The sequence below is a fragment of the Tiliqua scincoides genome, chromosome 1 (assembly GCF_035046505.1).
Source record: "Tiliqua scincoides isolate rTilSci1 chromosome 1, rTilSci1.hap2, whole genome shotgun sequence".
Taxonomy (NCBI): Eukaryota; Metazoa; Chordata; class Lepidosauria; order Squamata; family Scincidae; genus Tiliqua; species Tiliqua scincoides.
The window spans coordinates 143,279,066-143,293,776 of record NC_089821.1 but is presented as its reverse complement, the minus strand read 5'-3'; the positions used below and the strand labels follow the sequence as shown (position 1 = coordinate 143,293,776).

The window sequence follows — 14,711 nt, the reverse complement described above, 5'->3', positions numbered from 1 at the left end:
GTGTGTAAAAACCATATGCAGGAGCTCAGCCGACCAAGCTGAGCCTCTTACCAGCCCCTACAGTGTCTCGTCTCATTCTTGGCTGGCCTATGGTTCCCCAGGAAGTGCCAGGATGTTGTGATGAACAGTTTGGGAACTGCTGCCCAATGGTTATAGAGGAGAGTTGGGTCTGTGTCTTTATTCTGATTTATTTCTTCTACAGAGTTAGATTAGCAGTTATGATACATTTACCCTCAAGTGGGGTCCCTTCTATGGATTCATTCATCCATTGCTGAGTCTTGGTATTACATATAAAACAAAAATTCAGGATTTGTCCTTAAGGCCCAAATCAAGTTCTCTTTCCAGTTTTCTTTTTTGTAAAGTGTGTTTATTTTTATCAAAAGAAGCGATGGGACTTTTAGGCTGCAATCTACTCTGTGGGTCAATTGTACATGGTCGTTTTGTGATTGGAGCTCTTCTACCCCCTCCTTTTTTTGCACTTCCAATGGAATACTGAAGACTTGACTCTCCCTGACTCCTTCATGGCCTATGTAGAGTGGTAAATTCTTCTCACACAGAGGAGAAGCATATTTGTTTGAATTTCTATAAAGAAATCTAATCTAGAAATCTAGATTTCTATAAAGAAAACTAACCAATTCCAAAAGCTCCATTTCATCATTTGTAGTAATACCATCATGGGCTAAACCAGGAAATCAACATTTATTTCACACAGAGTAATAATATTCTTTAATGCAATTAGAAAAATGATGAAATTCTCTTTAATAATAATAATAATAATAATAATAATAATAATAACTTTATTTCTACCCCGCCTTTCTCCCCGAAGGGACTCAAGGCGGCTTACAACATATTAAAAACAATTTAAAAACAAATAAAAACATATTAACACGTACTAAAAACAGCAGTCAGAGTAAAAATAGGTAAAAAGAGCATAGAGCAGCAGCAAGTCATAAAAGAATCAGGCCTGTAAAAAAAATATTAAAAGATGTTAAAAAGATGTTAAAAGGCCAAGAACTCAGAAGGCCTGTTTAAACAGAAGGGTCTTCAGGCCTTGCCGAAAGGTCTCAAGAGAGGGAGCCATTCTTAAGTCAAGGGGAAGGGAGTTCCATAGCGTTGGTGCCACTACTGAGAAGGCCCTATTTCTTGCAGCCGCCCCACGTACCTCCCTAGGCGGCGGCACTTGTAAAAAGGCCTTCTCTGATGACCTGAGAGGGCGAGCCGGATTGTACGGGAGCAGGCGATCTCTAAGATACCCTGGTCCAGAGCAGTATAGGGCTTTAAAGGTCAATACCAGCATCTTGAATTGGGCCCGGAAACGAATGGGCAGCCAGTGCAGCCGCTGGAGAAGCGGACTGACAGGGTCGAACCGCCTACCTCCAGTAACCACACGGGCTGCCGCATTCTGCACTAGTTGCAGTTTCCGAACCGTCTTCAAGGGCAGCCCCACATAGAGTGCGTTACAGTAATCTAATCTCGATGTCACCGAGGCATGGATCACTGTGGCCAGGTCTGCACGATCCAAGTACGGCCGCAGCTGGCGCACCAGCCGAAGCTGAGCGAAGGCCCCCCTTGCCACAGCCGCCACCTGGGAATCCAGGAGCAGCTGCGAGTCCAGGTGGACCCCCAAGCTGCGAACCTGCTCCTTCAGAGGGAGTGCAACCCCATTCAGCGCAAGCCGATAGTCCAGCACCTGCATCGAGGATTTCCTAACCAGGAGAGCCTCTGTCTTATCCGGATTTAATTTCAGCTTGTTAGCCCCCATCCAGATCCTCACTGCCTCCAGACAGCGCTCCAGGCCCTCAACCGCCACCCTGGAGTCTGGAGGAAAGGAGAGGTAGAGCTGGGTGTCATCAGCATATTGATGGCACCCCACTCCAAACCCCCGGATGACCTCTCCCAGCGGTTTCATGTAGATGTTAAATAGCATGGGGGACAGAATTGAGCCCTGTGGCACCCCGCATCTCAAGGGCCAGGGTGTCGAACAGGCATCCCCCAGCACCACCATCTGGGACCGACCCTCCAAGTAGGAGCGGAACCACCGCAAAACAGTGCCTCCAGCTCCCAACTCGGCCAATCGGCCCAGAAGGATACCATGGTCGATGGTATCGAAAGCCGCTGAGAGGTCCAGCAGGACCAACAGGGACGCACTCCCCCTGTCCAGTCCCCGGCGTAGGTCATCCACCAAGGCGACCAAGGCGGTTTCCGTCCCAAAGCCCGGCCTGAAGCCAGATTGAAAAGGATCCAGATAATCCGCTTCATCCAAGACCCTCTGGAGTTGGGACGCCACCACCCGCTCAATTACCTTGCCCAGAAACGGGATGTTGGAGACTGGCCGGTAGTTATCCAACACAGTGGAATCCAGGGAGGGCTTCTTCAGGAGGGGGCGAACCACCGCCCGTTTCAAAGTGAGTGGTAACGTCCCCTCCATCAAGGAAGAGTTGACCACCCTCCCTGTCCACTCAGCCAGCCCACCCCGGGCAGCTCTTATCAACCAAGCTGGGCAAGGGTCGAGCAGGCAGGCAGATGGCCTCACACTCCAAAGGAGTCTGTCCACATCCTCAGGCTGTACAAGCTGAAAAGAATCCCACAACACAGGACAAGCAGTTGCCAAGGGGACATCGTCAGACACTGTCAATGTGGCATCCAAGTTGTGACGAATACGATCGATTTTATCTGCAAAATGTTGCGCAAACACGTCACAGCGGCTGACCGTGTATTCCTCCTGGTCTACTGGGGGGGCCTGATGGAGGAGGCCCCGCACCACACGGAACAGCTCTGCCGGACGGTTGTCAGCAGACGCAATGGTAGCAGAGAAGAACGATCTCTTCGCTGCTACCACCGCCATGGAATAGGCTCTGTAATGGGCTCTACTCCGTGTCCGGTCGGATTCATCCCGAGTTTTCTGCCACCGTCGCTCTAGACGCCTGCCCTGCCGCTTCATCCTTCGCAGCTCCTCAGTGAACCAAGGAGCCGCTCCGAGTCTGCGACGTGGCAGAGGTCGCTCCGGAGCAATCTCATCCACTGCCCTGGTCATTTCCCCATTCCAGAGGTCAACCAGGGCCTCAGATGAGACGCCAGTCTTGGCAGTGGGGAAATCCCCCAGAGCCCTCAGGAAACCTTCAGGATCCATTAGCCTCCGGGGGCAGACCATAGAAAACGGTCCCCCGCCTCTGCGGAGGTAGGAAGTCGCAACAAGTCTAAACCTTACCAAGAAGTGATCTGTCCATGACAACGGAGTGATCTTGATCTCCTCTACATCCAGATCACTGCCCCCATGCCCAGCTGTAAACACCAGGTCCAGCACGTGTCCTGCAGTATGTGTTGGGGCCAAGATCTTCTGGGACAGGCCCATGGTTGTCATGGCGGCCATGAAATCCTGAGCTGCACCTGACGCAGGTGCCTCGGCATGCACATTGAAGTCCCCCAGCACTAATAGGCGGGGGGCCTCCAATGCCACCCCCGAGATCACCCCAGTCAGCTCAGGCAGGGAGACTGTTGGGCAGCAGGGCGGGCGGTACACCAACAGAATCCCAGTCCTGTCCGGTCCTCTCAACACAACATGCAGGCACTCAAACCCAGCAAACTGCTGGACAGGGCACCTGGTAAGGGAGATGGACTCACGATAGACCATTGCAACTCCCCCTCCCCGTCCCTGCAATCTTGGCTGCTGCAACACCTGGAAACCTGGAGGACAGAGTTCAGAGAGACTAACTCCTCCTGCCATGTCCAACCAGGTCTCCGTAATACATACCAGGTCGGCTTTCTCATCCAGGATTAAATCCCGGATGATGCAGGTTTTATTATTCACCGACCTGGCATTCAAAAGCAGCAGCTTCAGATCCAGGGACTCACCGCCAAGACCACCAGGCATCCGAGAATTAGGGGAAGGACCAGAAGGAGAGATGATCTGCCTATGATGAACTCTCCTTCTCCTGTAACGGCCTGTCCAACTCCCACCACCATATCTCCCGTGGCCCGTCACTCTCTTGATAGTGGCACCCCTCCTCTCCCCTGAGCTCCCTCCTAAAAAGAAACACATGTGGCAAGGCCCACCTTCTGAGACTGGCCTATACAGAGAGAGACACCCAGCAGGACTGCTTACAAAAAGATAAAAACAAGGCAGGCCTAGCACTGGGTGTCTCACAGGCCACAGGTCTCTTTGCAGCCACTAATGGCATCGTTCCAAGAGCAAGTATTCTGCACCAGTTTTTACTCTGTCACACATACACAGAAGAATTGTCCTCCTCTTTGCCAGAGTGGGCCAGTCACTTTTCTTTAAATAAAGTATTTGTTCAAGAGTCTGAAGATTATACTGAATACTTGAAGTTTGAAAAACTTCAAGAAAGTTTAGGGGAAAGATGTGGAATGGACATGATTTTAAGTATTTAGACACTGGAGATGGGGGATACTTGTTCCTCCATGAAAAATATATTGAGCACAAGTTTCAGCTAACAAATATTAAGAGAAATAGTAAGCTAGGATTTTTTCCCTTTTTAATCCAGCTGAGTGAAGTTGGGTGCCATGAAGGATCAAGAAATGGAATTATGTCTAGCCATTTGTCCCTCAGTAGTTTGCTGAGCTGGTCAGAGTCGAGCACGCAGCAAAATAATAAGTGAGATAAGGAATACGCTTGATTGTCTACGCTTGATTGTCTACCATCCCTGCCAGTCATAAACATGACAAGACACGTTAAGAGGTGCCAGAGGTTAAGAGCTTGGTAAGCAGCTTTAACAGAGCAGCGACTGAAGCGACTGATGACAAAATCCCATGTGGAAATGAAATGGGAAGAGAACATTATTTCGCTAGGTGGCACTTCTAAGTACTTATTATTTGTGCAGCACATTCTGATACATTTTTACTCAGAAGCATGTCACACTCCGTTCAGGCTAACTTCCAGGTAACTGTGCATAGGATTGCAGCCTTAGGGCACAATCCTAACCAGGTCTACTCAGAAGTAAGTTCTATTTTGTTCAATGGGGCTTACTCTCAGGAAAGTGTGGTTAGGATTGCAGCCTTAGGCAACTTGGCTGTGACCAGTCAATAATCTCAAGATTCCTGGGTGAACATGGGCCAGTCACTTTCTCTTGGCCTCACCTACCTCACAGGGTTGTTGTGAGAACACGAGGAGGGGAGCAGCTGTGTACACCGCCCTGAGCTCTTTGGAGGAAGGGCGGTATAAAAATGTGGAAAATGAATGAATATGGTTTTCCTGTATATGTTTTGAAAAATCAAACAGCCTCTCACAGTTCCATATGGAATCGATGCAGCTTAAAGGTATGCACTGCCTCACCAAAGCACATGCCTGGATTTTCTATATTAGCAGCATGAGTGAGCAGGAAGAAGAGTCAGGCCCCTGATAGCACAGTATTTTCCCCAAGGTCTGCAAACTGCAGCTTGTGCTTGTTAAGGAGAATTGAGTGGCTTTCAAGAGGATGAGAGAGATTAAAACATAGGTGGGTGAAGATACTGGCAGATGACATGAAACAAGGATAACTGAAAATTCTGTCAGATCAATACAGCAATTAAAACCAGCTACGCAGGGAGTTGAAGACCTAGGCATGGGGGAAATGATAAGAGGGGAGAGTGGCATGGGCACAGTGGATTCAAAGGGTGTTCGTTGACCCAAAGTTCAATCCTAACCTGCACCGACACAGCCAGGCCACAGTGGCCTGTGCAGTATTCCACACAGGTTACGAGTATGCAGAAGGTCACCTCAGGGTAAGAGGATATTTTCCCCATATAGAGCCCTAATCTGCCGTCTGGGGCTGCTCTGATCTGTGCCAGCTATTTAGGAGGGTAAGGCTGCCAAAGCCAAGGAGTGGGAGTTAGGATACAGCATGTGCTGTTGATGCTGCTCCCTCCCAATTCATCCTCCTTTGCCCCCAAACACCCATTCCTCACTCCTGGAATGCCTTCTCACCACCCTCTACCACCTTCTGCACCACCCAGTGCAAACCTACCTCCTCCTCCAGCCAGCGTAGGTGCTGGATTTGACCCAGGCAAGCCAGCATGGGCCTCTGTGCCAGCCCAGCGGACTCCTGAGTTAGCACAAATGTGCCTTATGGCACATGTGCAACAGTCAGGAGCCGGTGCAAGGGACCTGACCAAGCTCAAGTCACATTTAGGATTGGGCTGCCCACTGCTTCCCCATTTTTCCTGAGCTTATGTATACAAAGGAAATTTTCTTCCTCAGTCATGATTATCTAGTTGCCATCAAAGTGGTTTTTAGCTAGAGATAAAACATATTGACCCTGATCCAATTGATGTGACCAAGGATGTTTTCATGGAGAGCTGGACTCATGGATGTTTACTGGAGAGCTAGACTCACAAGACATAGCACTTATTTTCCAATAAATATGTATAACATCATACAGCACAGCTGCAACTCAATGTAAACTAACCTACAGTGAATTCAATGAGAATTATTTCTGAGTAAATATGCCGATAAGCAATGGGCTGTAAATTCCATTAAAACAATCAGGCTTAGTTATGCCTCACCATTTCCATTAGTTTCAATGGAACTTTCAGACACATTTATTAGAAAGTTCTGTTGAACTTAAGCCATTTCTGCCCAATGTTGCATATAGACAACAGGGATCAAATGTGTACACCTGTGGGCCAGGCAAAAATGGGTTAATGAAATTAACTTCCAAGTAAATATGCATAGGATGGCACTATCAGTCGCACCACAAACTTTAGCTGAATTTGGCCCATTGATTCTCAACTTTTGGCAATATAGTCAACCTGCATCTTATGTGCACTTTACTCGCGCAAATTCAAGTGTTTGCGCTTGGCAAAAACAAATAATCAAGACAGGGAAAAACAGCAGTTTAAATAAATGGTGATCCCAGCACCATTCCCCTAACTAGGCATATGCCCTGGAGTGGGCCTGAAATGGGAGAATGAATCAGACCCCAATCCTGGGCTTGGTGCACCGGCTCACCGCCAGTGAGCACTGTCGCAAATGTACTGTAGGGCCCTACCACTGGCCTAGCGCTGGTAGTAGCCCAGCACTGGCCAGTGCCAGGCTACCGCCAGGTGGGCACCTGACCTCTGCTGCTCAGCAGTCGCGCAGACCACCAAGCAGCAGAGAGATAAGCGGGGGCATGTGGGGGAGGCAGGTAGGAGGCATTCCGGGGAGGGGAAGGCGAGCAGAGGGCAGATGGTGAGCAGGGAGGCAGGAGTCGGGGAGAGGGTAGGGGAGGCGTACCAGGGGGAGGGAGCAGGGAGAGAGGGAATCGGGACTGGTGGAGTGTCCATCAGATCCAGAGCCTCCATGTTGGGCTTGCTGCCTTACACAGAGGCTCTTGATTCACCACCGATGATTTTGTTGGCGGTGAATCGAGTAGCCCCATTACCGAGCTACTCTCAGGGGAAGAGAACAAAAGTCCCCTTCTCTAGAGGAGCCACCAGCTGCCTGAAGTGCACAGGATGCGGCGGCAGCACCGCCACAGCTGCGCGCCCCAGGCAGCTCAGGATTGGGCTGCCTGACATCTCGGTTCCTGCATGTCTCTAGTAGTGTAATCTTTGTTCTTAAAGATATACCTGTAATAATAATAATAATAATAATAATAATAATAATAATATACAGTATTTATATACCGCCTTTCTTGGTCTTTATTCAAGACTTTATTCAAGGCGGTTTACATAGGCAGGCTTATTAAATCCACGCAGGGATTTTTACAAATTGAAAGAAGGTTCTTTCTTTCAAGAACCACTACATTCAAGGTGTTACACTCCGATCTGGTTTAACATTCAGGCCTCCATCCTCCCACGCTCCGAGCAGATGGAACAGCTCAGCTGCAGCTTGCCAGCTGCTTCAAGGTCGCACGGTGCCGGTGGCCTCGAACTGGCGACCTTGTGGATGTTAATCTTCAGGCAAATGGAGGCTCTACCCTCTAGACCAGACCTCCTGCCTCCTGTAGTATGCATTTTTCAGATTTAGGACAGTTTTGATTAGACATGATTTTTCCCTTACATGCTGACCTCAGAATGTGACCCCCACATAAGATGCAGGCCAACTAGATGTTCTCTTTTTGGATCCTTAAAATAAAAATTTATGAAATGTAAACATTTATCTTCTTGTGCACTGTCCTCAGTGCTACAATTTCATCTTCCTCAAGTTTCTATCTGCAAATCTGAACACTCCGCTTGCCACTCTAAGAGCTCAGAGGAGCAACGTCTCCTGCCTCAGGAACATCTCCTGCCTCACTGCCACACGTAGGAAGCAGGAGGTAAGGAGTGGGGTAGCAACTGTTGGCAATGATGCAATAGAAAACTGTTGGCAGGGCTGCAAACTCTTTGAGGTTTCTCCAACAGGCAAGCAAAGTTTTCAGATTTGCACTTGTCTTCGTGTCAACCCCGACCTCGTGTCTTCCACAGCTGTGCTCTGCCTCTGAGACAATTTTTCGAAGCCAAGGCTTGGCAGGAGATCAATCTGTATGAAATCAGCTCTAGGTATTCTTTGGAGCAAATCGACCTCAGGCAGACAGAATAAATGCATCATTAAGACCGTTATGGTGCTTCTACGTTTTAAAGCAGTATTTTAACTGGCAGTCAAGATTTCAATTTCTTTATGTAAATTATACATTGAAATCTGCATTTTTTCCCCCTTTCCTGGTCTGCAATCAGCCTCCACATTACCTCCTTGGAAGCCCTGCTGCTGGGAAAGAACTCCTGAAGATGCTCCAATTTACTTTGAAAACTGCCATTTTACAAGTCACCATGTGAACAGAAAGGCAGGGATCATCTCCATTTTAAAATGTGACATGAGCTGGTTCAGTGAAGATGACTTTCCTTCAAACATTTTTTTTTTCCTGAATTTTAATCTGATTGTCAGTTAAACTTTTAATTGCATTTCCAGAATGTTTGTATCGCATGGATAATTACTCAGATTTTGCATGCTTGTATTTAGGAGAAGGCAGTCCCAAAGTACTTGGTGTAATTGTCAATGTTCTTATTTATTGAAGTTCAAATCTTCCGGGACTTATTTTCACTAATGCACAGAAGCAGCGGCTGGTCTCAGCTTTGTTTATTTCTGAATGGCCAGATGAAGTATTTGCTTCAGTGAATGCAGCTGAGAAGGAATTCAGCCCTGGAGAGAGATTAGGGACACTAGTTCTAGCTCCTCAAATGGTTTTTGTACCAATCCAGCTCAGCACATTCATTCAGCAGCAGATCAATGATAAACTATGTTAACCCCATTGTAGGGGACTGCTCGATATCAAGCCCAGGTCTTCATGAATAAAAATTTGCCAAATGACCAACACAAAGGGACATGTGTGCAGCAAGGTCTGCTTCAGTTAACCTCATGTTGATACCTGCTTTCCATCTGCAGTTGTGGGAAATCTGTTAAAGATATTGATTTAGCAAACTATAGCTTACACACAAATGCACACAGTAATCATCCCAAAAAACATTTTGTTCAGAAAAGTAGTTTGGGATCTGAGGCTGCCATTAGTTCTGTGGATTTTTTTTCCAGACAAACAAAACAAACATGCCCTCTTACAAGAGCTCCTTTACTCTGCTGTCTCATTGTAGTCAACATTTTATTTACACATAGACCCCAGAATGCAGCTCACTCCTGGCTTAACAGCAACTGGGCACATCAGTGCTGAGTGCAATAAGCATCTACGATCATTCCCAATAGTTTCTGCTATGAATGGGACTTCCATTCCACCCTAGGTTACCTCCAGTCCGGTGATCAGTGTTTTCCATCAGTGTACCAACACAGGGCTGCCCAGGGCCAATCCAAGACCTTCTGGCCCAGCATGCCAAACTCTGCCCCCTTATCATATGATGGTTGGCAACCTTCAGTCTCGAAAGACTATGGTATAAGCCTACAGCACCCGGTATTCCCAAGCGGTCTCCCATCCAAGTACTAACCAGGCCTGACCCTGCTTAGCTTCCAAGATCAGACGAGATCGGGCATGTGCAGGGTAACAGTTGCTACCATCTTATGATGTGACAATCTCTTCTCCACCCAGCCTCCAATGCTCTAGCTCAGCACACTCCCTCCCTTCCCATTTCCTCTTCCTGTCTGTCCCCCTATTCTTTTTCCAATCTAGGGAGTAGAAGGAGAAGCAGGAGCAATGGAGGCAAGCAGGCTGACAGAGATATATGCCCCCCTCACCAAACTGCTGCCTGAGGCAACTGCTTTAGTTGGCCTCATGGATGGGCCAGCCCTGGGGCTGCCACTGCTTGAAAAGGCTAAGGAGCCTGCAAGACAACCTGAATTTCATGTATCAGTTTGAACTTCCAAGTCACATTGACTGCACATCTCTTATAGTTTATACTACTATTCAGTTCTGGAACTCGCATGTCACGAAATAGCTGCCTCTGCTGATTCAGGAGGAAATGAGGAACTTAGGTTCCATAAAAATTACACATGGCAACAAATAGTGCTGTGCTTTGTCAACATTAAATATACAAATTACAGTTAGTTTCAACTGCAGGAATAGCACATTTTTTCAGGGGCTGGCTGATTACACTGCATCTCTCTTCTTTTTTTTTTTTAATGCCAGGCATTCTGCGCATAATATATATGTGTCTGGTGATGCTAATGTGCTTCCAGGCAACTTCATCATGCTTACCATATAGGCCATGTTGGATGGTGTAGTTCCAGGCAACCTGAAGAGGAGTAAGGGTACATAACTGCTCCCAGTCCACTCAGTGCACTACCCCTCTACCCACTCAGGTGTGGTTCCCAAACTGGGCACTGCAGCACCTAAGGGCACAACAGCAAATTCACAGGGGCACTGGAGGACATCCCTAGCGGCTTCTTCTTCCCACCTCTCCCAGGTGCTGCCCTATTATTATTATTATTATTATTATTATTATTATTATTATTATTATTATTATTAACAACAGTATTTATATACCGCTTTCAACAAAGTTCACAAAGCAGTTTACAGAGAAAAATCAAATAACTGATGGATCACATGTAACCTTGAGCAATCCAAGATGGAGGCACATGGTAGAGATGGGAAGAAGAGGCCACCAGGAAGAAGGGAAACAAGACTACAGTAAGTATGGGAACTGTTGAAAGATGAATTAAGCAGTGTCCCTGTCCACTTGGCCAGCCTCTCCTGGGCATAACTAACAAGCCATGCTGGGCAAGGATCAAGCAGGTTGATGGATGGCATCATACTCCAAAGAATCTGGTCCACAGGCTTTATAAAAAATTCCACAAATTTGGACCAAAAGACACCAAGGGGGCATCACCAGACACTGTCACTTGGAAGTCCAACTTGTGAAGGATGCAAATGATTTGATCACAAAGTGCCTTGCTGATCTCCTCACACAGTGAACTTCCTTGAGTTCCTCCTGATCAATTGGAGGAGCCAAATGGAGTAGGCCTTGTACAACCTGGAACAATTCTGCTGAAAGGCTCTGTACAAATGCAATGGTAGCAGTGAAGAAGATTTGCTTCGTTGCCATAACCACCATGGAGTAGGCTCTAGCCCATGATCGGTCAGCCTCGACATGAGTTTTCCATCACCGCCATTTGCTACATCTACCCTGTAGCCTCATCATTTGCAATTCCTCAGTGAACCATGGAGCTGTTCTGAGCCTGTGACATGGCAGGTCACTCAGGAGTGATCTCATCCATTTCCCTGGTCATTTCCCCGTTCCAGAGGTCCATCAGGGTCTCAGATGAGTTGCTGGTTTTGGCAGCTGAAAATTCCCCCCCCCCCCTTCCAAGCCCTCAGGAAACATTAGCCTTCAGGGGCAGACCATACAATGCGGTCCCCTGCAGATGTAAGAAATTGCAACAAGCCTAAACGTTACCAGGAAAATAAATTAAAGCTATTTCCACTACAGCATTATGCTGCTGTTTCATAACGATGGTAGAACAATAAGATAGCCTTCAGATGACAGACTGCTGAGATTTAAATGTTATGTGTGCTCTTATTACGTGTTCTGTTATTTCCTTCATTACGTAAATTGCCCTGAGCAATAGACTGAGGAAATAAAATAAAAAAAACAATGCCCCTTGAATACCATTTGAGTTGGGAGAATTTGAGTACATTTATTTTGTGCCTGTTTCAGAAATAAATTAACGCTTTTAAATGACTTTTAAAACAATTTTTAGACAGTTGTCTACCAAAGAGACCTATGGAAAAAAAAGTCTGTATGTTGAATGTTGCTTGAAGTTTTCAAGCGCAGACTGGGCAGACATCTGTCAGGGATGCTACAGCAGTTCCCAGCACTGAACGGGGTTGGATTAGATGCCTTCCAAGGTCCCAGCCTACTCTAGCATTCTATGAATTCTAGCTGGAACCTGCAAGCACACTGGTGGCATCCAGAGAACTGCATATGCTTAGAGACTCAGCCTAAGGCATCTTTCTTTCCCCTTGCCTCTATCAAAGTTCCCAAGCACTCCCCCCCCCCCCATTCCAAGCAGTGCTAAGTATCAGGGGAGCCCTGATAATAATATGGAATTGGCACAGAGAAGGTTGAAGGAGAAGGGCAGAAATACCTGCAAGCTGGGAAAACCAGAAGCAGAGGACACAGAAAGGAAATGTAGAGATGAGGGAGGTGGGAGGACTGAGTGTGCTGTAAAATCCGTTACAAGCCATGATGTGTATGTGCAACCTCCTGATTTTAGAAATGGGCTATGTCATATGCAAGGGAGGCACCAGGATGAGGTCTCTTGTTATCTGGTGTGCTTCCTGGGGCATTTGGTGGGCCGCTGTGAGATACAGAAAGCTGGACTAGATGGGCCTATGGCCTGATCCAGTGGGGCTGTTCTTATGTTCTTATGAGGACAGTGGGCCAGGGGCGTAGGTGATAAAAGAGTAGCCAGGTGTTAAGTGCAAAATGATGCTTCAGAAGTCACCCAGACTTATACAAAAGTGAAAATTGGGGCAGAGGCATAGCTAAGTGGCAAAGCTCAGTAGCATAGCTAAGGAATCTACTACCTGGGGTCAAAGAAGATTCTGTAGCCTCCCCTCCATGACAAGACCAAATTCAATTTATTAAGTAAATAAATAAAAAGTTTTCTGGTTAATTGGTCATAACTTTTGAGAGAATACAGATATATAGATACCAATGCAGTTTTTTCACTGCATTCAGCATTAAATTACCTTTCCAATGATATATAACATGATGGTATTACTTGTACACATCAAAGCTTTCACAATTTTGACCACTAGTGTCAAGCCCAGTTTGTTGCCTCCCTAAAGCTTGTTGTCTGGTGCAGTTGTTACCCCTCGCCCACCCTTAGATACACCACTGCAGTGGGCTGTATCCTAACCCCCTTCCTGGGCCAGGCAGCCCTACACAGGGATCGCGCCACTGCCTCCTTCCTGCCTCCTGGCTGCCCCCGCCCCTTAAGGGCAAAGAGGCCAGGACCCACAGGCTGGGGCGTTGCGACACCCCAGTCTGAAAACCTCTGCCTTACCCCAAAGAGACCTCCAGCCAGCTCCCAAGTAGTGCTGGATGCAGTGCAGGCCATGTGGCCTGGTGTACCAGCACTACTTAAGATTTAGCTGCCCATCTTTTTTCCACTTATTATGATACCATAAGTATACTTACAGAGGGCAAAGAGGATTTAAATCCCTTTTCTCTTCCAAAGCCTTCCATTCTGCCCCCACCCTGCTAGATATTGCATGTGCCAGGGAAGAATTTGGCTGCTTGTATCTAAAAGTTGGTCCCTCAATTGCTTCCAAATTTGGATGTACGTACAGAAAATGACTTTAGCAGAAACCACAGCTATTCACACAAGTGTGACCTGTATCACACCTGTGTGACAGTAAGGAAGAAACGGGTGCAACCTACAGTTTTATTACCTATGAAGCACATTGGGATAAAACAAGTGGATGAAAATAAGTAGAAGGGCATAATTAAATTTGCCAGTTGATTGCTTGACGGCACCCGTAATTTGCTACGCTCTGTTCTAGCCTTCTTCCTTTGCTAGTACTTTAAATAGTTTCCCATTACCTGGTGTGCAAAGAAGCATTTCAGAGATTTGGAACTGAAAGGTTGATATTACCTTCAGAAGATTCTACGGGGCTTTCTAAGGAAACGTACAGCACTTGCCCAACAGGCATGCCAAATGACTGGGTCGCAGTGTCACGTGAAAAGCTGAGAAGGCTGCAGCAGAAGGTGAAACTTGTCATGTATCTATAATTTGAAATGTCAGCGCTTTTCAGAAGAGCAACTGAGCATTGGCAGCGCTCCATGCAAAACGACAAAGATAGCAAAGGCCCCCCCCCCGGCCACAGCTGCTACCCGAGATTCTGAAAGCAAAACCTGGCTCCAGGAGCACTTCCAAACTGCAAATATAATTTTTCATGGGAGTGAAATCCCATCCAAAACAGACTGAAACTATCCTCAAGTCAATCTTATTGCCCCCATTTGGCAGGTGGTGAGCCACAGTTAAGAGGCAGTAGCTTGCCTAAGGCAACCTAATGAATTCCTGCAGTGGTGAGATTTGGACTGGGGATGTCCCGATTCACATTTTTTGCTTTATCAAACTAGGTTTTTAATTCTTATTGTGGTGTTGCTTATGGTGGGGCCATAGGAACGTAAGAAGAGCCCCACTGAATCAGGTCAAGGTCCATCTTCCTGTATTTCACAGTGGCCCACCAGATGCCTCAAGGAGCACACAAGACAACAAAAGACTTGCATCCTGGTACACTACCTTGCATCTGGAATTCTGAGGTAGCCTACTTCTAGAACCAGGAGGTTGCATTTACCTATCATGG

The 14,711-nt window shown here is 47.0% G+C and overlaps 1 pseudogene; it reads right to left on the bottom strand.

Annotated features, from left to right (window-relative positions):
• Positions 1-9,836: 9,836 nt before the first annotated feature.
• Positions 9,837-9,956, bottom strand: LOC136638345 (5S ribosomal RNA; annotated as a pseudogene).
• Between the last annotated feature and the right edge of the window lie 4,755 nt (positions 9,957-14,711).